Genomic DNA, 24,573 nt, shown 5'->3' on the forward strand with positions numbered 1-24,573 from the left:
TCGTCTTCAATTCCTGACCTCAAATGATTTGCCTGCCTTGGCCTCCCAAAGTGCTGGGATTACAGGAGTAAGCCACCATGCCTGGTCCTATTTTTCAATTGACAAATAATAATTGTACATATTCATGGGGTACATAGTGTTGTTTCAATTATAGAGAATGTACAGTGATCAGGATAATTAACATATCCATCATTGGAAACATTTATTGTTTCTTTGTATTGCAAACATTGTATATACTCTTTTTAGCTATTTGAAACTATGTTATATATAATAATAATAATTATTATTATTATTGTGATTTTTTGAGATGGAGTCTCCCTCTGTCACCCAGGCTGGAGTGCAGTGGTGCAATCTCAGCTCACTGCAACCTCTGTCTCCTGGGTTCAAGCAATTCTCCTGCCTCAGCCTCGCAAGTAGCTGGGATTACAGGCATGTGCTACCACACCCAGCTAATTTTTGTATTTTTAGTAGAGACAGGCTTTCACCATGTTGGCCAGGCCAGTCTCAAACTCCTGACCTCAGGTGATCTGCCTGCCTCGGCCTCCCGAAGTGCTGGGATGACAGACGTGAGCCACTGTGCCTGGCCAGAAACTATGTAATATATTATTGTTAACTGTAGTCATCCTGCAGTGCTATAAAGTACTAGCATTTATTCCTTCTATCTAGCGATAATTTGGTATCCTTTAAATCTCTCCCTACCCCTCCCTTTAAAGGCTGAGAATGAGCAAAAAGGGATGGGAACATAAAAGAACCCCTGCAGATAGTGACTGTGCCCCAGGACCAGGGGTTATTTGAAATGACCAGAGGGGCCAAAATACTTCCCCCTCTTTTAATTCTCAATGGTCGGTGCAATGGTTTCAATGTTTGTCTCCTGCACACCTCATCTTGAAATTCAGTCCCCAAGGTTGGAGGTGGAACCTGGTGGGAGGTGTTTGGATGATGGAGCTGGTCACGGATAGGTTAATGCCTTTCCTGTGGGGGTGAGTGAGTTCTCACTCTATTACTTCTTGCCGGAGCTGATTGTTTAAAAGAGCCTGGAACCTCCCCCCTTGCTATCTGATCTTTGTACCACTTGCAGCTCCCCTCCACCTTCTACCATGAGTGGAAGCAGCCTGAGGCCCACCCTCACTAGATGCAGATGCCCAATCTTGAACTTTCCAACCATCAGAACCGTGAGCCACATAAACCTTTTTTTCTTTATAAATTACCCAGCTTCAGGTATTACTTTAGCAACACAAAACAGACTAATGCAGTGGGTCAGCAAGTGTGGCCCTGAAATTTAGAGCAGGGACAAATTGTTTTGGGGAAGCTTCCTCTCCTGGTTGCCTCTTTTCTTCCTTATGTCTCTTTATCCACCTTGACTGTCAATACCCTCTTGCAGACACCGGGACTCTTACCCAGGCCTACCCTCCCGCAAGTGGTGCCACCAGCTCTCAGACCTTCCCCGAGTCCTCCTTCTTCACACTCACCTGACTATTGCTTTCAAGTACAGCTCAGTGTTCAGCAGTCTAATCAATAATTTATAGATAAGACATTAAAAAGTAATGAGCACATAAAACACTGCCCCTCCCAGAAAATATTTCTGCAGTTCAACTGGGACTTTCAAAGGCTTTGCTCCTAACCCCTTGTGAAAGCTTTCATATCTACATCAGCCTGCAGTGGTGGAGCCCTCCCCTCCCTGAACTACCACGAAACTTCCAGGACTTCAGATTTAACTGTGCTTTAATTATTTCATGTGCTACTCTGTTCTCCCCAGTGAGACTGTAAATTTCAGAAAATATTTTTATGCCAGCATTATTGGGCATAAAATGAACTTTCAGTAAAATTTTTACAATTGATTAATAAGAGTGAGCATTTTTTCAACCAGGAAAATATCTTCTATCATGCATGAAGTTATATTTGGAAAGTTGGATTCTCCTAAACCCCTGATGGATTCTAGCCACAATTATTTTTGAGGCTCTGTCTCTATTTGCTTCTTCCTGAAGAACCACAACAGGATGATTCTATTTCAGTGAGGATGTCATCTCAGGTGGGCTAGCTTTAACAGAGTTACTAGGATGGCTGTGTATAAATTTGCATCCAAAGAGGCAGCTGTGGACCTGTAAATATACTTTATTCGAAATGTCTGATTGTTTCTGATAAGCCATTGGATATCTTAGTTCCAGGAAGTCCAAGTTTAAAATAGATTCTATTAAAGGTAGTGAAGCATAATGGGGTTGCATCTTCCTTATTGATTAGATATTTTTAAGATGTACCTTTTGCTCAAAACCAAAGGACAGGAATACAAGAAAAGCATACTCTAAGATAATTAATTAAGTCAGAGGAAAACAGTAGGTAAAAGAAAATAAATGTTTAAGCCAGCCAGGTTATTTCCGTTTGTAAAGACTGTTTCTTTCTCACTAGAGTTTTTCAAACATAGGACCCCATCAGAAAAAGGTTGCTGGTCTCTAGCTCCCACGGGTATAAATTAAGGAAATGCTAATAATATCTCACTAGGTGTTATTAACTGTTACGAAGATATTTCAGGATAGAGCTGTTCATAAAGATAACATTCAATGCATCAAATTCCTTTTTCTGGCAGATAAATTAAAATACCCTTTAAAAGGGAGTGCATTAGCTCACTGGGGTCAAAGTAACATTCTCTGCAACGCCAAGGAGCCTGGCTCTCCTCTGAGGACTGTTTGCAGAATTGACTTACGCTCACTCACACCATCAGAGGAAAGCTAAGTGAGGAGGACTCCAGGGATAGTTTTTCCTTCAGTAAGTCCCCAGAGGATAAAATGGATACCTTTTGTCGTGATATGGGGACAGAAACTGGGAAGGGAAGAGACACGGCTCTGGTTGCCTCGGTCCCCCTACCCAGAGGATTTAGGGGTAGAACATGCAGTGGGTGCTGTGGTCCAACACCCAGATCCTAAAATCCCCCCTCAGGATAGAGACATTCATATGTCCTGATTTATGGGGGCGTTGGCTATTGAAAGTTCACCACTGAGTCCTTCCCGAGCAATTGTCAATAGTTGAAGAAAACCTCTTCACCCAGGGTCAGGTCCCTGCCACTGGAGGAAGCTGCATCTGGGGACTTGATGATGGGGGATGGGAATAAAACACAGGCTCCTTGCCTCAAGTGGGACTCTGAACGGCCATCCCAGCTCTCCTGCCCTCTGTGTGATGATGACTGAGGCCTTCATTAAGATTGCACTGCAATTTAACTCCTCCCTTTCCCAATCCTGTTTCTCTCCCTTCTGCATGAGTGTTGATTCTCAGAGCACTTCCCACAAACTTCCTCATACAAATCTCCATCTCAGGGTCTGTTTCCTGGAGGGCACTCAACTAAGACAGAATGCCTTTTAAATTTTGAACTAAGATTGAGACTTTTCTACTGGGGAAGTTTCTCTTGGCTCATAGAAACCTAAAACCTTAAGACATGAGAGGGCAACATTAACTAATTTTGCAGAGAAGGAACTGACACTCAGAAAGATGAGGACTAAGGTTACACAGTAGACACTGCAGAATGGCCCCTGTAGAACTCAGTTGGGTTGACATCCAAACCAGTGGTCTGATCCATATCAAGTGTCCTCCCTGACATCTCCATGATAAGAAGCAGGCAGCTGATAGGCAGGTAGGTATGAACTTGCTCCCTTCCGAGAAAGGAGTGATGAGAGATACTGAACCAATGGAAGGGGGTCTACCCCATTCCTGCAAAGGTGTTTAGATTTGTGCTAAGAAGGGGCCGCAAGGAGGTGGCCAGATTCCATGACTGCTCAGCTTCCTCCCATTTCCTTTCTTTTGATGTTGAGGGGACTATGAAATAGGTAATAAGTGTCGTAGAGAAGAATGAGGAGCTGAAGAACCCTCTAGGCTCAGCTGGTCCCATCATAACAAATCTTGGCGAGGAGGACGGCTGCCAGAGTAACAGTAGCAGAGTCATCCTGAGCTCAGGCAGGCTGCAGAGTTAGTGCGGGTATGAAGCATTCCAGTGATTACACTCTTACTGTTTAGTAGGTCATTCTTACAAAATGCTTTACAGGCACTGATTCATTTCCCCAGAAGTCTCTCACCACATTATTGCCTTACTTTAGTGAATGAGTCTGAAGCTTTCCAGTGTCAGAGGAAACTGAAAAGTCTGAAGAGAGGTCTATAAAATTGCCTATTTCACAGCCCCTTTCAGACCTTTTCTGTGGTGTATGTTGTTACTTTCCTTTCTGGCAAAATCTTCCCCTTCCTGCTTCCTAACCCCAATATTTATGGGTAAGATTGACTCCTGACACCTCTACCCTCAGCCGAAAGTGGGGAGGGGTGGGCCCTCAATATCTTAAACCAATCAGCAGAATCCCATCCATGTTTCCATGGTGACCGTCTTAGAGAATCCCTTCCTAGTTCTAAACCGATGAGAGTCAGCCCCTTACAGTGTCCTGGTCTCACCGGTTTGGTCTCACTGGTTAGTTCCAAGAGGATATGAGAGCTAACTTTGGCCAATTAAAGTGTAAGAATTGATGGTGAGAGAAATAAAAGTTTCTTGTCCTCCTAAATGGAACCATGTGGAGTTTCTTGTCCTCCTAAATGGAACGAGGTGGAGATAGGAGGCCTGGGACTGATGCTTCCATGTGTATCCGTCTTGTCTCAAAGATGTCTAGCTTGAGGATGAAGGTAACACACCCTTGAGGGTGACATAGGTAAGAAATGTCACAGAGGAATGGAGATAACTGCCAAGATTGTGCTGGAGTCCTGAGTCCTGATCAAATAGCATTTGATTTTTACTCTATCTCTGGATTTTTTAAATTATTGTTTTTCTTTTTAACAGCCTTTAGAAAGTATGGCATCTCTGGACTGTTTTTTTTTTCTTTTTTCTTTTTTTTAATTTTGAGACAGAGTCTTGCTCTGTCGCTCAGGCTGGAGTGCAGTGGAGCGATCTCTGCTCACTGCAAGCTCCCCCTCCTGGGTTCACGCCATTCTCCAGCCTCAGCCTCCCGAGTAGCTGGGACTACAGGCGCCCGCCACCATACCCAGCTAATTTTTTTGTATTTTTAGTAGAGACGGGATTTCACCATGTTAGCCAGGATGGTCTCCATCTCCTGACCTCATGATCCACCCACCTCAGCCTCCTGAAGTGTTGGGATTACAGGCGTGAGCCACCGCACCCGGCCATCTCTGGACTTTTTAATTGTGCATGCAGTTTATGTTGAGTTTTCTATTTCTTACAACGTGCTTCCTATAGAGGCCATATCCTCTGCACGGGCTCCTCTCCTGTGCAGTCCTAATCAGAGCCTGGGGACCAGGGCAATTTCAAATAGAAAATAAAACTCTTGCTAAAAGGAAGTCAAAAGACTAGTTCGATGAATATCCACAGATGGATTTTACCCAATAGTCTTAGCTCAACTTACCCTGGTGTTCAAGGACTCAAGTTGGAGGTCATGCAGATTGGCTTATCTAGATATTGGGCTTCCCTAAGTAGTTTGTAGTATAATATCCATGAGGAAAGTGGCATGTATTATATGGTATAATTATATAACACTGTAATCCTAGAGTCCTGAATACATGTTTTGCATCTTATAGGTAATTTGAAAATGAGAGTTGAACTCATGTAAACTCGACTCCTGGTGCTGCTGTTGGCATATTTTCTAGGTGTTGGGGAGAAAGGACACTCCCCATGACACGGTCAAGTTTGGTGATATAAAGTCAAATCTCTTGGGTAGACTTCTCTCTTGTTAAATCACCAGCAGAGCACAGGGTCTGACCCAGAGCAGGCACTCAAATATTTGTTGAATAAATTCACTTTGAATTTGGAACCACAAAACTCAAGTGGTGACTTAATTTCACACAATTCTAGTTTTCCATTCTTCAGAATCCTTTTTTATACTTTCACTTTCCTCTCTCTTAACGTACCTCTCTTACAAACTAATTCTGTGCTGTAGAATGGTGATTTTGGAGGCTGTGGGGGGAGTGGGAAGGTGATGGGTACAAAATCTCAGCTAGACAGGAGGAAAAAGGGTGTTTTCTGAGATCTATTGCACCGAGTGGTAAATATAGTTAACAATAGTGTATTGTACATTTCAAAATTGTTAAGACAGTAAATTTCAAATGTTCTCACCACAAAATGCGATAAGTATTCGAGGTGATAGATATGTTAATTAGCTTGATTTAATACTTCCGTATGGCATTCGTGAATCATAACATCATTTTGTTCTCCATAAATATGTACAGTCATAAGTTGTTAATTTACAGTTAGAAAAACCCCCAAACAAACAAATTCTCAGCCAATAACTTGGGGTGAAAAATGACCAAGGAAAGAGTGGGCCTCCTTTGTATTTCTACCAGCAAATTCCTAGACCTCTCTCCAACTGCACTCATTTATCATTCAAGAAACAGATGTTTATTGCCCTGTGGATGCGTAGGTGAAGAAGGCAAAGTCCCTTCCTTTGTATATTCTAGTGGGGAGAGTAAACACAAATAATCATGTAAAACAAACAACCAGGGTATCCTTTTGATGATGTGCTATGGCGAGAATGTGTGGGGTTTGGGGACTAGAGAGGGATTGGGAGTATAGTGGGGAGTGATTAGGGTAGTCAAGGAAGGCTGTTTTGAAGCAGCAGTGTTTAAGCAAGGACTTAAATAATAGAGAGAAATCCATATTAAGATTTGTGAGAAGGACCCGGCACCATGGCTCACACCTGTAATCCCAGCACTTTGGAAGGCCAAGGGGTGGGGGATCACTTGAGCCCAGGAGTTCAAGACCAGCCTGGCCAACATGGCAAAATTCCATCTCTACAAAAATACAAAAATTAGCTGGTTGTGGTGGCGTGTGCTTGTAGTCCCAGCTACTCGGGAGGCTGAAGCAGGAGAACTGCTGAAACAGAGAGACGGAGGTTGCAGTGAGCCGAGATCATGCCACTGCACTCCAGCCTTGGCGACAGAGCAAGACCCTATCTTAAAAAAAAAGAGTCCAAGATTTGTGAGAAGAACATCCAGGCAGAAGGAATAGCAAACACACCTGGCTGGAGTCTCCTGTCTTTTTATTTTTTCTTTCTTTTCTTTTTATTTTTTTTGAGACAGAGTCTTGCTCTGTCGCCCAGGCTGGAGTGCAGTGGCGTGATCTTGCCTCACTGCAACCTGTGCCTCCCAGATTCAAGCGATTCTCCTGCCTCAGCCTCCTGAGTAGCTGGGATTACAGGCACCCGCCACCATGCCTGGCTAATTTTTGTATTTTTAGTAGAGACAGGGTTTCACTGTGTTAGTCAGGATGGTCTCGGTCTCCTGACCTCGTGATCCACCTGCCTGGCCTCCCAAAGTGCTGAGGTTACAGGTGTGAGCCACCACGCCCAGTCCTCTCCTGTCTTTTTAATGGTGCCACTCAATTGCTCCAGCAAAGAACCTGAGTGTCATTCTTGTTTCATTCTTTTACTTACACCCCACATCAGATCCATCCTCTAGCTTTGTAGCTCTACCTCCAAAATCTCAAATCTGGCCACTTGACTCCATATGCATTCTGCACTGTCACTAACCCTTTGTTTCTCACATGGAACAGCTTGTTCTTCTGTTTCTATCTTGTTTCCCCACCTGTGAAAAATATCTATTCTTCATAAAACAAATAAATGATCTTCATAAATGATCTTTAAAAAGGTAAGCCAGCTTATGAAAATTCCCTGCTTAAAACTTTTCAATACCTTCCAATAACTTTTTTATTGTACCAAAATATATATAACATTTACCATTTTTAATAACACATTTTTTTGAGACAGGGTCTTGCTATGTTGCCCAAGGCTGGATTTGAACTCATGCACTCAAGCAATCCTCCTGCCTCAGCCTCCTAAATAGCTAGGACTACAGACTTGTGCCACCATGCCTTGCTTAAAATATCGAATTTTTAAGGGTGTAATTCAGTGGCATTAAGGACATTCACGTTTTTGTGCAACCATTAACACCATCCATCTCCAGAACTTTCTTGTCATACCAAACTGAAACTCTATACCCAATAAACAACTTCTAATTTTCCCCTTTCCATAGCCTCTGGCAGCCACCATTCTACTTTCTGTCTCTATAAATTTGCCTATTCTAGGTAACTAAAATAAGTAGATTATACTGTTGTCCTTTTGTATTTGCTTTGTTACACTTAGCATAATGTTTCTAGGTTCATCCATGTGGTAGCATGTGTCAAAATTTCATTCTTTTTAAGGTTGAGTAATTTTCCATTGTACATGTATACCACATTTTGTTTATCCATTTATCTGTTGATGGACATTTGGGTTGTTTCCACCCCTTGGCTCTGGTGAGTAACGCTGCTAGAACACTGGTGTACAAGTATCTGTTTGAGCCCTTGCTTTCAGTTCTTTTTGGTGCCTACCAGGAAGTGAAATGCTAGATCAAGCCCATGTTTAATTTTTTGAAGAACCACCATACATTTGTCCACAGTGGCTGTACCACTTTTTTATTCCTGCCCATCAGTGGCACAAGGGCTCCAATTTCTCCACATCCTCACCAACACTTGTTATTTTCTGTTTGTTTTGAAATAGTAGCCATGCTAATGGATGAAGTGATATCTCATTGTGGTCTTCATTTGCATTTCCATAGTGATTAGTGATGTTGAGGACCTTTTCCTGTGCTTATTGGCCATTTGTATATCTTCTTTGGGGAAATATGTATTCAAGTCCTTTGCCTATTTACGAATTGGACTTTTTTTCTTGTTGAGTTTTAGGAGTTCTTTCCATATTGTGGATATTAGCTGCTTATCAGATATGTGATTCACAAATATTTTCTCCTATTCTGTGGGTTGCGTTTTTACTCTGTTGATAGTGTATGGTTGATGCATAAAACCTTCAAATTTTGATGAAGTTCAATTTATCTACTTTTTCTTCTGGTGCCAGTGCTTTTGGTGTCATAGCCAAGAAACCACTGCCAAATCTAATGTCATGAAGCTTTACCCCAGTGTTTTCTTCTAAGAGTTTCATAGTTTTGGTTGCTACGTTTAGGTCTTTGACCCATTTTGAGATAACTTGTGTATGTGGTGTTTCAATAATTTTAAAAATAAAATCCAAACACAATCTGGCATATCTTACAACTTTATCTCAGTACTCCAACCTCCTCACACTACCGCATGACATTGTTAGAGGCCCCTTTCTGTATTATTAACACGTTAAGCTTTTGTCCATATCTGAACTTCTGTATTTGTTCCCTCTGTGTAGGTCACTCTGCATGGTTCATGCTGAAACATCGTGTTCTTACAGAGGCCTTAACTGGCTATTCTCTCTTTTCTAGCTTCCCCTTCTATTCCCCTTACCTCCCTTTTCAGGTTATTCTTCTTATTCCATCCCACTTATTTCTTGATAACACTTAGAAAGTCTGCAAGTGCCGTGTGTATTTGTTTGCTTGTTTCTGGTCCATCTCCCTTTCTATAAGTGAGGAAATGTGTCTGCCTGGATCTCTGCTGTATCCCCTGCCTCTAAACACTAACCAGCACAAGCAAGTCCTCAATACAATTTTGATAAATGAATGACTGCATACAAGAATGAGTTCATTTAATGCATGGAAGTTAGTTCATGAAAGGCCTTAGGCAAGAATTCTCAATTTTATTTTATTTGTTTAAATACATGCATTCTATTTAATCTCAGAACTGTAGAAAAGCATCCCAAGTCTCCCATTTAAGGTGGTTTAAGTCTATCAGCCAGGAAAGTTATGGATCGCAAAGACTGCTTATTTTCCTTTATGCTTGTTTGAGATACTATGGATAAGCGTATTAAAGTCTAAATGGTGCTGTGTTTGGATTTGATCGGCTTTCCTTTCTGTCCACCATTTGACACATGCTGCTTTGTTGATCTACTCTGAGAACTGAAGTGTGGTAAACTTTTTGAAGGCCTGAATTAACAGGCCTTTCTACAATGGGGGAAGAAAGATGTTGGGGGGAGGTGGAGGTGAGGATGATGATGGTGATGGTGGATATTTCAGAGAAAGGCCTGATGGGGCTAATCTGTCTATAAACAATATTCTATGACAATGGCCTTTTGATGATTGTTGATAATTACTATACTGAAAGAGAAAATGTATACACAGACTCCTACTGGGGTGAAGGAAGTGATACTTCTCTAAGCGGTTCATAAAATTACTCAGTCATGATAAATGTTGCATTGGGAAAGATGTTTTATTAGGTAATAATCATGTTCTCTGGTGTGATCTTATTCTGGCAGATAATTGCTGCTCCCAAATGAGATAAAGAGCGGTCCTTCATTTCTATCAGGCTGAACAGCAGAATACTACGGGTATAGGGAATAGGATTGTCCAGAGTCTGATGTTCACGTTCCTTGGCCAGCTTTCAGGAGAACTTGCATGGAGATTGTCTCTACTTTGTGGGAATCCTTCCAAAATGTGCACAGAGCTGTGGCTTCCTCTTGCTGTGGCTACAGCACAAATGAGCTAGAGTGGTTAACCGGGTTGGTGGGGAATTTGTCTAATTTTTTTAAGAGCATCTGTTTGAGGTGATTGAAATGTAAACAAGATATATCTTGCTGTTTAAACCATATTGGAGTTATTTATTTATTTATTTAATGAGACAAAGTCTTACTCTGTTGCCCAGGCTAGAGTGCAGTGGCGTGATCATGGTTCACTGCAGCCTTGAGGGAGCTTGTCTTTGATCTGATGCCCACAGAAGATTCAACCCTGGATGGACTTTACTCCCTCCTCTGAATTCTCCTAGCACTCTTGTTTCATCTGTACTGTATATATATATATTTAATCTATGTGTATCTATCTATATATATATATAGACACACACATACATATATATTTCTTATGAGGAACTGGCTTATATAATTATGGAGGCCAAGAAGTCCCATGATCTACCATCCACAAGCTGTAGACCCAGGAAAGCCAATTGTGCAATCAGTTCAAGTCAAAAGGCCTGAGAACCAGGAGAACTGATGGTGTGTACTTCAGTCTAAGGGCAAGTAGAAGATGGGATGAAACATTTCAGCTCCAACAGTGAGACAGAAAAAAAAGCAGGGGAAAGGAGGCAAATTCCTCCTTCTTCCACTTTTTCTTCCATTCAAGCCCTCAAAGATTGGATAGTGCCCACCCATATTAGGGAGGGTGATGTACATTATTAAGCCCATGGATTTAAATGTTTTATTTTGCTTTTTTTAGACAAGGTCTTGCTCTGTCGTCGAGGCTGCGGTGCAGTGACATGACCATGGCTCACTGCAACCTCAACCTCTCAGGCTCCTGTGATCCTCCCTCTTCAGCCTCCCAAGTAGCTGAGACTACAGTTGTGAGCCACCACATCCAGCTGATTTTTTTTAAATCATTTTTTGTTGAGATGGAGATCTTTATATATACATATATATATATTTTATTATACTTTAAGTTCTAGGGTACATGTGCACAACGTGTAGGTTTGTTACATATGTATACATGTGCCATGTTGGTGTGCTGCACCCATTAACTCATCATTACATTAGGGATGGGATATCTCCTAATGCTATCCCTCCCCGCACCCCACAACAGGCCCTGGTGTGTGATGTTCCCCTTCCTGTGTCCAAGTGTTCCCATTGTTCAATTCCCACCTATGAGTGAGAACATGCAGTGTTTGGCTTTTTGTCCTTGCGATAGTTTGCTGAGAATGATGGTTCCCAACTTCATCCATGCCCCTTCAGAGGACATGGACTCATCCTTTTTTATGGCTGCAGAGTATTCCATGGTGTATATGTGCCACATTTTCTTAATCCAGTCTGTCATCATTGGACATTTGGGTTGGTTCCAAGTCTTTGCTGTTGTGAGTAGTGCCGCAATAAACATACGTGTGCATGCGTCTTTATAGCAGCATGATTTATATTCATTTGGGTATATACCCAGTAGTGGGATGACTGGGTCAAATGGTATTTCTAGTTCTAGCTCCCTGAGGAATCGCCACACTGTCTTCCACAATGGTTGAACTAGTTTACAGTCCCACCAGCAGTGTAAAAGTGTTCCTATTTCTGAGATGGAGATCTTAATATCTTGTCTAGGCTGGTCTTGAACTCTTGGGCTCAAGTTATCCTTTCACCTCGACCTCTCAAAGTGCTGGGATTAACGTGGATCTCATCTGGAAACACTTTCACAGACACATCCAGAAGGAATGTTTAATTTGTGGCCCAGTCAAGTTGATATATAAAATTAACCATCACACTTACGCATTCACCTACTTAACAAGCTCTTGAAGGGCAATATCTTGCCTGATTTATCATTGCATCCTACATATCCTACAGTACCAAGGATTCTATACACAAAAATTAATAGTAATAATAACAATAATTAACATTTATTGATCCCATACACTGTGGCCATGTGCCAAGCTTTGTGATTTATTTGTATTAACTTGATTCTCCCAACAACCTCTTGAGATATGTACTATTAAAAGTCCTATTATCTGATGGGGAAACAGAGCTGCTCATTAACTGGTCAATGGTCACACAGTAAATATTTGACCAGGCCACTTACTCTAGAAACTGTGATCTTAACCTCTACACTATATTCACATATGGTGGATAAATGTATGCAGCATGTTTGGTATCTATACTCTTGGTTGATGAAGGTTATTTGACTCCAAACCACAAGAAGCCTGGAGGATTCATATTGGTTTCTACCAGTTTTAAGCACTATTTTATATGGAAAATTTCCAGATTATCAAATTAGGATGAACCTTGATGTTCATTCATTCATTCAAATATGAATATTCAAATATTAATGGATCCTTTCAACAAATATTTATTGAACAAAAACATATGTGCCAGGCACTGGCTAGGCACGAGGATACAATAGTGAACAAAACAACTATGGTCTGGGCTCTGGTATAGTTTACTTTCAGGTGGGAATGACAGACATTGAAAAAATAATTATGCTAATGAACATGTGAATTACTGCAAACTGAGGGGTTCTGAAGAAACAGGAAGCTAGTCTGAGACAGCACATAATGGAGGAATCAGGTCAGGGCCAGATATCAGGGAAGACTTCCATGAAGAAGGTATCCTTCAACTGTCTTCTGAAAAATGATTAGAGCTTTACCAGGTGATGATTAGAGCTTTACCAGGTGATATGGTTTGGCTGTGTCCCCATTCAAATGTCATCTTGAATTGTAGCTCTCATAATCCCCATGTGTCATGGGAGGGACCCGGTGGGAGGTAATTGAATCATGGGTGCAGGTTTTCCTGTGCTGTTCTCATGATAGTGAATAAGTCTTAAAAAATTTGATGATTTTATAAAGGGGAGCTCCCCTGCACATGCTCTCTTGCCTGCCACCATGTAAGATGTGACTTTGCTCCTCTTTCACCTTTTGCCATGATTGTGAGGCCTCCCCAGCCATGTGGAACTGTGAGTCCATTAAACTTCTTTCCTTTATAAATTACCCAGTCTCAGGAATATTTTTATTAGCAGCAAGAGAACAGATGAATACACCAGGGGTGGAGGATGAGATGGGTGGGAGAGCAGTCTAGGTATCTAGGCAGAGGAATAGCATGTGCCAAGTCCTGGACCAACAGGGACTTTGGCAAATCAAGATCTATATCAGAACCTTGGCCATAGTGGTGAGCTCAGTTTAAAGCAAAACAAAGATCATATATATATATATATATATAATATATATATATATAAAAGATATATATATAAAATACATATATATCTTTTATATGTATATATAGCTATCTATGTACATATAGGTATGTGTAATTGCACATTGTGTATTTTATATATATACACACACACACACACATACACACACTATATATAAAGCCATCTCACTGTTTGTTGTTGTTGTTGCTTGTTTGTTTTTTTTTTGAGACAGGGTCTGGCTTTGTCACCCAGCCTGGAGTGTAGTGGTGTGATCATAGCTCACTGCAGCCTTGAAATCTTGGGCTCAAGCAATCCTGCCACCTCAGCCTCCCAAGTAGCCAGGACTACAGGCACATGCCACCATGGCTAATTTTTTATTTTATTTTATTTTCGTAGAGATGGAGGTCTTGCTTTGTTGCCCAGGCTGCTCTTGAGTTCCTGGCCTCAAGTGATCCTCCCATTTCAGCCTCCCAAAGTGCTGGGATTACAGGCATGAGCCACCTTGCCCAGCCCTTTCTCACTTTTTATTATGCATATATAATATGACAAAAATTGAAATCCATATGTAATACTGTTCTATAAATTTTTTTAGATTTAAATATAATATGAATATTCTTCCTGCTTATATTTCTTATAACCTTTAATACCGTATTTTATTATATGCCTCATAATTTATTTAATAAATCCTTTAATATTGCATATTTATTTTTTTCTAATTTTTTCATGATTATAAGTAACACCTCAATAAATATCTTTATATAAAACTATTTTGCATGTTTTTTTTTTGAGACAGAGTCTCATTCTGTTGCTCAGGCTGGAGTGCAGTGGTGCAATCTCGGCTCATTGCACCCTCTGCCTCCTGGGTTCAGCCTCCCAAGTAACTGGGACTCTTGCTTCAGCCTCCTGAGTAACTGGGACTACAGACATGCACAACTACACCTGACTGATTTTTTTTTTTTTTTGTATATTTAGTAGAGACAGGGTTACGCCATGTTGGCCAGGCTGGTCTCAAACTCCTTACCTCAAGTGATATGCCTCGGCCTCCCAAAGTGCTGAGATTATAGGCATGATCCACCACGTCCTGCTGATTTTTGCATATTTTTGATTGCTTTCTTTATATAAACTTTTGTAAGCTTTTGATACATATTGCCTAATCTTGTCCCTATTTGTAATCTTGCATTTGCATGTGATTACCTATTTTACTCCTTCCCCACAAACCTTGTATTTTTTCTTTATGATTTTAAGTCTTCACTAATACAAAACTCAAAAATGCTTTGTTTTGCTCTCTTAATGATACACGAGATTCTCCTGCCCCTTTGAAGGAAGTGATCCCATCCTTATGTAATTGTTTCCTGGATGTCGTTCCATTGCCCCCCTAAGGTTCTCCTGTTCAACCCAGACTCTGAAACATCTCTCGGTCCCGAGCAGAGATGGGGAGCGTGGGAGCCCCGGGAGCCCCACATAGCCAGGCCCCTTGCTGTCCCATCCCATGCACCCTACCCTGTGCCTGCCTGGCTTGGCTTGGCTGGAATACTGCTGGTTCTTTGTAGTAGCCTGCATATTCTCTACCTCTCTTGACAATTTTCTTCTCATGTTTACTTTCCAAATACATACCCAGAGAGTTCCTAGCTGCAATTTTTCTGAATCTTTCTTTTCTTTAATTTTCACATTGCTTGTAGTCTCCAGGGTCATCCATTAATTATGTGCTTCCCCTAGCGTCCCCCACCTCCATCTCTCTCTCTCCCTCATTCTGCTCCTGTCGGTCAGAGTGTGAGCAATGGCTCACGTCATCCCTGGTTCCTCACGCCATCCCTGGCCTCTGATGCATCACTTTAACGACTGCTGACACCTACACAGCTCACCTAAAATCCCTCCATTAGTCATTCCTTTGGTCAGGGCTCTTAAGGTCCTTTTAAAATTCATGCATGCTCTGTGGGAAGTGGCATATCTAGCCAATTCTTAGCTATTATGTTTGTCTAATCAGCTAGGTTCAGTGAACAGGGCTGTGAAGCATTTTTTAATAAAGGAGTTGAGAAAATATGAGGCAATACCTTAAAAGATGTTTCAGCAAGGACTAAGCAGCCCTGAAGGGGTTCCAAAAGGAAGTAGGAGATGCTGACAGAAAAGGAGAGTGACTTCCAGAGCCAACTGGGTGGGAATAATAGGAACGATCATTCTGGGACTGTCCTTCACGTCTTCAGATTGGCTTATTTTGGCAAGGGGGAGTTCTAGGCAACTATGTAACATATTTCCCAAAGCAGAACACTTTTGAGAATGAAAAATGGGGTGTTCCATGAAAACACCATATATACAAAGCAACTCCTAAATGCCAAAGGAGCTGAGAAACCAAAGAAAGAGGCACATCAGTCCAGTGTGTTCTTAAAGGTGTTTTTTTGGGGAACTGACAGACACAAGTGTGGTCTTGGGTGACCACAGGACAGGTGGCCCTCTGCACTGTTATTCCCCAGATCCAGGGCTTATATCTCTAGGGAAAGGGTATCTGTGCTCCAGCAAGACAAGGCAAAGCAACTCTTCAGTACAGGCAAGAATGCTATACTGTGTGCCATAGCTTATAATTTGTGTGATAACATTAAGGTAGATTTGTTCTTACAATAGGGATAGTAAATAAAGGATGAATCAGGAGGCATTCATGCAGCCGGGAAATAATCAGAAGTCAACAAGGGAGATTAGCCTCTAAGATGGAGTCAACGGCTGGGTGCGGTGGCTCATGCCTGTAATCCCAGCACTTTGGGAGGCCGAGGTGGGTGGATCACCTGAGGTTGGGAGTTTGAGACCAGCCTGACCAACATGGTGAAACCCTGTTTCTACTAAAAATACAAAAATTAGCTGGGCATGGTGGTGTGCACCTGTAATCCCAGCTACTTGGGAGGCTAAGGCAGGAGCTGAGCAATGAGCTGAGATAGTGCCACCAAACTCAACGTGGCAACAGAGTAAAACTCTGCCTCAAAAAAAAAAAAAAAATGGAATCACTTTTATCTCCACATGGAGGAACTCTTAAAAATTATGTAGGATCAACAGGTGTAAATAAGGGATTTACACCTGTCTTGGGATCCCCCTACTTACAGGAAGTACTCATGAGGAATCTGTCTGAATTTTTTTTTTTTTGAGACAAAATCTTGTTCTGTCACCCAGGCTGGAGTGTAGTGGTGTGATCCTGGCTCACTGCAACCTCCGCCTCCTGGGTTAAAGAGATTCTCCTGCCTCAGCCTCCCGAGTAGCTGGGATTACAGGCACGTGCCACCATGACCAGCTAATTTTTGTATTTTAGTAGAGACAGGGTTTCACCATGTTGGCCAGGCTGGTCTCGAACTCCTGACCTTAGGTGATCCACCCTCCTTGCCCTCCCAAAGTGCTGGGATTACAGGCGTGAGCCACTGCACCGGCTTCTCTCTGAAAGGTTTAATAAAGAATTGTGCATTTTCCCCTGTAGAGGCAAGTAGAAAGTCTGCTTCCATCTATCAAGTCCACATGCAGTCATAAGACAATTGTTCATATGAAATTTTTAAATGTCTTGATTCCTATTTAGGTATTATTGGTTCAAAGTAAAAGGTGAAATATAAAAACAGACTCCAAATGGAGAGATAGGTTGGGGCCAGGTTGTGAAGGGCTTTGAATGCCATATTGAGGGGTCTCCACTTAATCCTGTCTGTAAAAAGAAACCGCCAGAGGGGGATGGATGCAAAATGACCTGTGGCTTATGCATACCACCCTGGAGATGGTGTTGAGAATGGGTGAGTGTAACAAACACATTGGTAGTGGTGACGCTTTTGGTGGAAAGTCCAACGTGACCGTGGTCCAGGTGACAGTGCTGGGAAGTTGAGTGAGAGCAGCAGCAGAGGTCACGGGGAGAAGTGACCGTATTTAAAACACAGTGTGGAGCTAGAATCAATAACACTCAGTGAATTACTGTATATGGGGAATGAAGAAGAAGAAGGAATCAAAGATGGACTCAGGGTTCTCAAAATATTGACTAGGTGAAGGGCAATGCTATTATTCCCGATCAGGGACACGGGTAGACGAATGACATTAAGGACATGGTAACTTCTATGTTTTAAATAAAGTTTAAAGACTGTAGCTGGGTGTGGTGGCTCACGCCTGTAATCCCAGCACTTTGGGAGATTGAGACAGAAAGCTTGCTTGAAGTCAGGAGTTCAAGACCAGCCTGGACAATATAGGGAGACCTCGTCTCTATTTTAACAATGACAGAAAACAAAAACAAAAACGAAAAGAAAGAAAAAGAAAGGAAAGAAAAAATAAAGAATGTATATGATATGCCAGGGTTTTGCTGGCATTTTATTTGTTACCTCAATCTTAACAGTTTTCTGAGGTAGGCCTTGTCATTACCTCCATTTAAAAAAATCTTAAAACATTTTAAATTGACAAATAATAATTGTACATATTGATGGGGTACATAGTAATCCTTTGTGTTGGGAGCATTCAACAGCCTCCTTCTAGCTGTTTGAAACTGCATAATATTTTACTGTTAACCATAGTCATCCTACAATGGAATAGAACACGGGAACTTATTCCTCCTTTCTAGTGGTAATCTTGTATCGTTTGATAAATCTCTCCCTATCCCTTTCTTTTCCCTACCCTTCCAAGCCTCTGGTATTCTTTTCTTACTTCTATGAGATCAACTTTTTTTAGCTTCCACTGTGAGTGAGTACATGCAGTATTTAACTTTCTGCTCCTGCCTTATTTCACTTAACATAATGTCCTCCAGTTTTATCCATACTGTAGCAACTGACCGGACCTCATTCTTTTTTATGGCCGAGTAGTATTCCATTGTGTATACACCACATTTCCTTTATTGTATCATTTGTTGGACACCTGGGTTGATTCTATATCTTGGCTGTTGTGACTACTACTGCAATAAACACGGGGGTGTAGATGTCTTGTTGACATAAGGAAAGCATAGAGAGGTTGTGTGCTTCACTCTGGCCACCCAGCTAATAGATGGTAAAGATGGAACATGAAGCCAGCAAGAGCTCCCACTTTTTATCATTGTGCCTTTCACTCAGAGATGAATTTTAAAAGTGTGAGGTGGTGGCAACTCTGGAGCTATCTGATTATTGGTATACATTTGACAGAGGCAAAGCTTGTTCCTTTTCTGATTTTTAAAAATAATTTTCTCTATTTTATTTTATTCTTTTTTGTTTTTTGAGACAGAGTCTTGCTCTGTCACCCAGGCTGGAGTGCAGGCATGATCTCAGCTCTCTGCAACCTCTGCCTCCTGGGTTCAAGCAATTCTCCTGCCTCAGCTTCCCAAGTAGCTGGGATTACAGGTGCCTACCACGCCCAGCTAATTTTTGTATTTTTAGTAGAGACAGGGTTTCACCATGTTGGCCAGGCTGGTCTTGAACTCCTGACCTCAAGCAATCCACCCACCTCGGCCTCCCAAAGTGTTGGGATTACAGACATGAGCCACCGCGCCTGGTCTGATTTGTTTTATTTTCCTTCTATGTAGGTGTGAGTATCTCTTAAGGCTTGATACAGAGCCCCACGCTCTTCTCTTCCTAGGTTGTATCTACGTTCATGGCTGCAACCATCACTCCATCCACGGGATGACTCCAGAGCATTTATCTCTGTCCTTGACAATTTCTCTAAATGCATGTGACACATCTTCAGCTGCTTGCGAAACAGTCCCGGTTGCAAGGCCGCTGCTATCAAAATACTCAAGCCCTTATGAAGGATCTGTAGTAGCCAGCTGTGTTAATCTAGAAAAGACACCTCTTCAGAGCTTTGGTTTTCTATCTGTCAGAAAAGGTGGTTTAAAGTAGATCTACAGTCTAAGACTTTAGTCTCCAGTCTAAGTCCTGGAAGGACTAACTGTTGGCAGAACCTCCTTCCTTTGCCTAAAGTTCCTATAGCTGTAACTTGTGCTGCCCAATACAATTTAATTTAAATTTAATTAAAAGTATATATGATTAAAAATTCCCTCCCTCAGTCTCACTAGCCACTTTGAAATGCTCAGTGGCCGCATGTGACCGGTGGCTACCACAACGGACAATGCTGATGGAGAACATATTCATTATTGCAGAATGTTTTATTGGATATTTTTGTAATTTAAGCAACTATCAGGTCTGTATTGGTCAGGGTTCTCTACAGTGACAGGACTAATAGGATAGATGTATATATGAAGGGGAGTTTGTTAAGGAGAATTGACTCACACGATCACAAGGTGAAGTCCCACAATAGGCTGTCTGTAAGCTGAGAAGCAAGGAAACCAGTCCGAGTCCCAAAAACCTCAAAAGTAGGGATGCCAACAGTGCAGCCTTCAGTCTGTGGCAGATAGCCTCAGAACCCCTGGCAAACCACTGGTATAAGTTCAAGAGTCCAAAAGCTGAAGAATTTGGAGTCCAATGTTTGAGGACAGGAAGCATCCAGCATGGGAGATAGAGGCCAGAAGACCCAGCAAGTCTAATCCTTCCAGGTTCCTCTGCCTGCTTTTATCCTAGCCAGGCTGGCAGCTGATTAGATGGTGCCCACCCAGATTGAGGGTGGGTCTGCCTCTCCCAGTCCATTGACTCAAATGTTAATCTCCTTTGGCAGCATCCTCACAGACACACTCAGGAACAATACTTTGCATCCTTCAATCCAATCAAGTTGACACTCAGTATTAACCATCAGAAGGTCTAAAGCCAAAATATCTACAGCTGTCGTATCCAAAGCCTCCCCATTCACCCAATTTTTTTTTTTTTTTTTTTTTTTTTTTTTTTTTGTGATGAAGTCTTGCTCTGCCACCCAGGCTGCAGTGAAGTGGTGCAATGTCTCGGCTCACTGCATCTTCTGCCTCCCAGGTTCAAGCGATTCTCCTGCCTTAGCCTCCCGAGTAGGTGGGTTTATAGGCACCCACCACCACGCCTGGCTAATTTTCATAATTTTCATATTTTTAGTAGAGATAGGGTTTCATCATGTTGGCCAGGCTGGTCTCGAACTCCTGACCTCCAGTGATCCGCCTGCCTCAGCCTCCCAAAGTGCTGGGATTACAGGCGTGAGCCACCGTGCCCGGTCCCCATTCATTCAAATTCTGTTCTCCCTGTATCTCACAGTAGCATGTATCATTATTGTTATGGACTGAAATGTGGCCCCTTCAAATTCGTATATGGAAGCCTTAACTTCCAATGTAACTATATTTGAAGATAGGGCCTTTAAAGAACTTTTAACCTACAGATTAAAAGAGAGTGGGCCCCTAATCCGACGGGTTGTTCTTCAGCAGCCTCCTGTGGCTGAGAATATCCCTATGCAGAGAAATGCTGGAACCCATTAGGGCATACTGGAACTCTCTGTCGTGACCTCTGTCAGGGCCAGGGCTTGGGGGAAACAAGTCACCCTAGGAACAATTTAAGGATTGTGGACTTGCTGAGCTTCACTTGCACAAATCTGAGAAGAAGTTTTGACCTTGATGTCTGGGACAGGCCTTGGGGATAAGCTTGGGGCACCAGCAGTGTTCCTCATTGTCCCATGGCCTTTTTAACACTTATTACAATATATTCTGCTTTATTTTATAGTTATCTCTGTGCAGGCCTTTCCCCTTAATAAATCTTAAGTTTCTTGAGAACAGAAACTTATTCTCTTTCTAATCTTTCCTCTCTAAGTGCTTAGTCACTCAAAAGAAATGGTTATGATGTTGAATTTCCTCTATCGTTGGCCTGTCTCTGTAGTGGAAAGCTTCCAGTCCATTTCCCCATTCCGAGTTTCATCCTAAACCAGCAGAAATAATATCTCTAAAAGATTTGGAAGGACCAGATGTGGTGGCTCATGCCTGCACTCCCAGTGTTTTGGAAGCCAAGATGGGAGGATCACTTGAGGCCAGGATTTTGAGACCAGCCTAGGCAACACAGAAGACCCTGCCCCTACGAAAAAATACAAAAATTAGCCAGGCGTGATGGCCTGCTTCTGTAGTCCCAGCTACTTGGGAGGCTGAGGCAGGAAGATTGCTTGAGCCCCGGAGATGGAGGCTGCAGTGAGTTATGATCACACCACTGCCCTTCAGCCTGGGTAACAAAGTGAGGCCCTGTCTCTTAAAAAAATTATTTGAAGATGAAAGAGAGTCAATGCAGGAACAGGTGCAGGGATAGCAATTCAGAAATCAGAGCTAGAGCAGGGGTTCTCAAAGTGTGGCCCCTGGATCCACTGCATCATCTTCCTCTTGGAGGGCCTCCCAGGCCTCACCTGAGACCTACTGACTCAAATTCTGGGAGTGGGGCCCGCAATTTATGTTTGCACAAGCCCTTCGGGTAATTCTGAGCTAGAGAATGATAAGGTAGTGAATCAACCTTAGGGTTGGAAAGGATTTCTTGGAGTTAGCCAGAGGGAAGAAACTGTAACCTTAGGCTATCAGTCTTGTTCAGTAGCAGAGCTGAGCAAGACTGACCTTGGGGAATGTGCTTCTATTAAAAAAAAATTGAAATTTGAAATGCTTTCACATTAAAGAGAAGGGTTTAGTTTGTGGAGATTTCAATCTGTTGAATAAAAATTAATAGAATTAAATAGATCCTGAAGGAACTGAAGCATGTCAGAGGACACTTGAGCTGGGACAAGCCTGCCCAGAGGAGATCCAAATGTCAGAGCAGACACAAAAGCACAGCAAAGGACCAGAACTTGACACAGGTACCCATTTCTTGCAAAAAAAAATATGTAGATTGTCTTCAGTTTATTCCCTGTAAACACACAGAAAAAATCGTGGTGTTTGAGAGACTGAGACAGCGGTCGTGTTTAAGATTATGAGCATCAGAGAGAATAGAGAAATTTGCATGGCAGTCTTCACGTAGAACTAGGAATACAATGAAGCCAGGAAAATTCATGTCAGGCTTATTCAGGTGGGGAAATGGACTTTTCCCAGGTAGTAAGCCTTGTATTAGCTAGAGTTTTCCAGAAAAACCGAATTAAGAGGATATGTGTAGATGTGTGTGTGTCTGTGTGTGTGAGGGAGAGAGACAGAGAGAGAGAGATGACAGAGAGAGACTGAAATTTATTTTAAGGAATTGGCTGATGCGATTGTGGAAGCTTAGTGAGTCCAAAATCTGCAGGTATGTTGGCAGGCTGGAGACTCAGGGAGTAGTTGCAGTATGAGCTCCAGGGCAGTTGGAGAATTCCTTCTTGCTTGGGGAAAGTCAGTCTTTGTTCTATTCAGGCCGTCAACTGATTGGATGTGGCCCACCCACATTCTGAAGAGCAATCTGCTTTACTCAAAGTCTACCAATTTTAATATTAGTCTCATCCAGAAAATCACCTCCTCAAGAATAATGCTTGACCAAATATCTGGGCACCATGGCCCAGCCAAGCTGACACATAAAATTAATCATCACAGGCTTGTACACAGGAAAGCTGCCTGCTACCAGGCTGGGGAAAGTGGTGCCAGTGAGGTGGTGTGCTGCTACTGCACTGAATAAGGGGAGTAGAGATCTGATGGGGAGCTGCTCCCTAAAGGATATACTACTTTATTCACTTTCAGCTTATTTTAACTCATAAACTAATATCCTTGTTAGAGGAAAGGGATGAATTATATGAATTTTGACTATAAACAAAGTAATAATTACTTATCTCTCTCTATCTCTCTCTCTCTCTTTTTTTTTTTTTGAGACAGGGTCTTGCTTTGTTTCCCAGGTGGGAGTGCAGTGGTGCCAACATGGCTTACTTCAGTCTTGACCTCCTGGGCTCAAGCAATCCTCCTGATTCATCCTCCTGGGTAGCTGGGACCACAGACATACATCGCCATGCCTGGCTAACTTTTTTTTTTTTTATTTTGTAGAGATGGGCTCTTGCCATGTTGCCCAGGCTGGTCTCAAACTCCTGGCCTCAAGCAATCCTCCTGCCTTGGCCTCCCAAAGCACTGGAATTACAAGCATGAGCTGCTATGCCTGGCCTAATTATTTATTTTTAAAAGTGTATTTATTATTTTTGTATTTCTAAAAGTCAATATTAGATCCTGAGGGAAAAGTATAAATATAAAAACAAAATACAACAAGAAAGATATATACTTGTACATATTTTTGGGCTACATGTTATACTTTCATACATGTATACAATGTGGAATGATCAAATCAGGGTAATTGGGATATCTATTATTTTAAACATTTATCTTTTCTTTGTAGTGGGAACATTACACTTCTAGCTATTTTGAAATATACAATAAATTATTGTTAACTATAATTTCCTTACTGTGCTATTGAATACTATAATTCATTCCTTCTCTCTAATTATATTTTTGTACCCATTAACCAACTTCTTGTTTGAGACACCATAGCTACAATTTTAATTTAATTCTCACCACCATTCTGTCACTCAAGGCTGTTCCAATTTCTAGGCCCTGTGCTTCAGCATAATCTGATTGCTTCTCAGGTGTTTCTTCATTCCTCTTTATATATTTTGACTCTAATTTTTTTTTTTTGAGACAGAGTCTCACCCTGTCACCCAGGCTGAAGTGCAGGGGCATGATCTTGGTTGGCTCACTGCAAACCCTGCCTCCCAGGTTCAAGCAATTCTCCTGCCTCAGCCTCCTGAGTAGCTGGAATTATAGGCACCTGCCAACATACCCAGCTAATTTTTGTATTTTTAGTAGAGACGGGGTTTTCCATGTTGGCCAGGCTGGTTTCGAACTCCTGACCTCAAGTGATCCACTTGCCTCAGCCTCTCAAAGTGCTGAAATTACAGGCATGAGCCACTGTGCCCGGTCATCTATTTACTATAAAAAGTAACAGGAATTTAGACTATTCCATTTTTTGCTATTATGAATAATACTAGGACAACGTTACAAAACTAGGACATTGACAATATTTTACATCTGGCTTTATGATACTTTTCTATCCCATCCTCATACCTTACCCCACCCAAGGAGCTCAGCCACCTCCCTGAATCCTGTGTTTATAATTTCCTTGCTTTTGTTTTTATAAGTGTGAGTATCCCACAGTTTATTTAACTGTTCTCCTGTTGATGAGTCTTTAGGTTGTTTTCAGGTTTTTGCTATTTAAATAGTAATGTTAT

General features: G+C 41.9%; 1 long non-coding RNA gene across 1 annotated transcript in view; it reads left to right on the forward strand.

The window, feature by feature from the left end:
- The window catches only part of LOC115936020 (uncharacterized), a 47,995-nt gene that overhangs the window by 14,078 nt on the left and 9,344 nt on the right, over positions 1-24,573 (forward strand). The window lies entirely within an intron of this gene.

This window comes from Gorilla gorilla, chromosome 8, assembly GCF_029281585.2.
Source record: "Gorilla gorilla gorilla isolate KB3781 chromosome 8, NHGRI_mGorGor1-v2.1_pri, whole genome shotgun sequence".
Taxonomy (NCBI): Eukaryota; Metazoa; Chordata; class Mammalia; order Primates; family Hominidae; genus Gorilla; species Gorilla gorilla.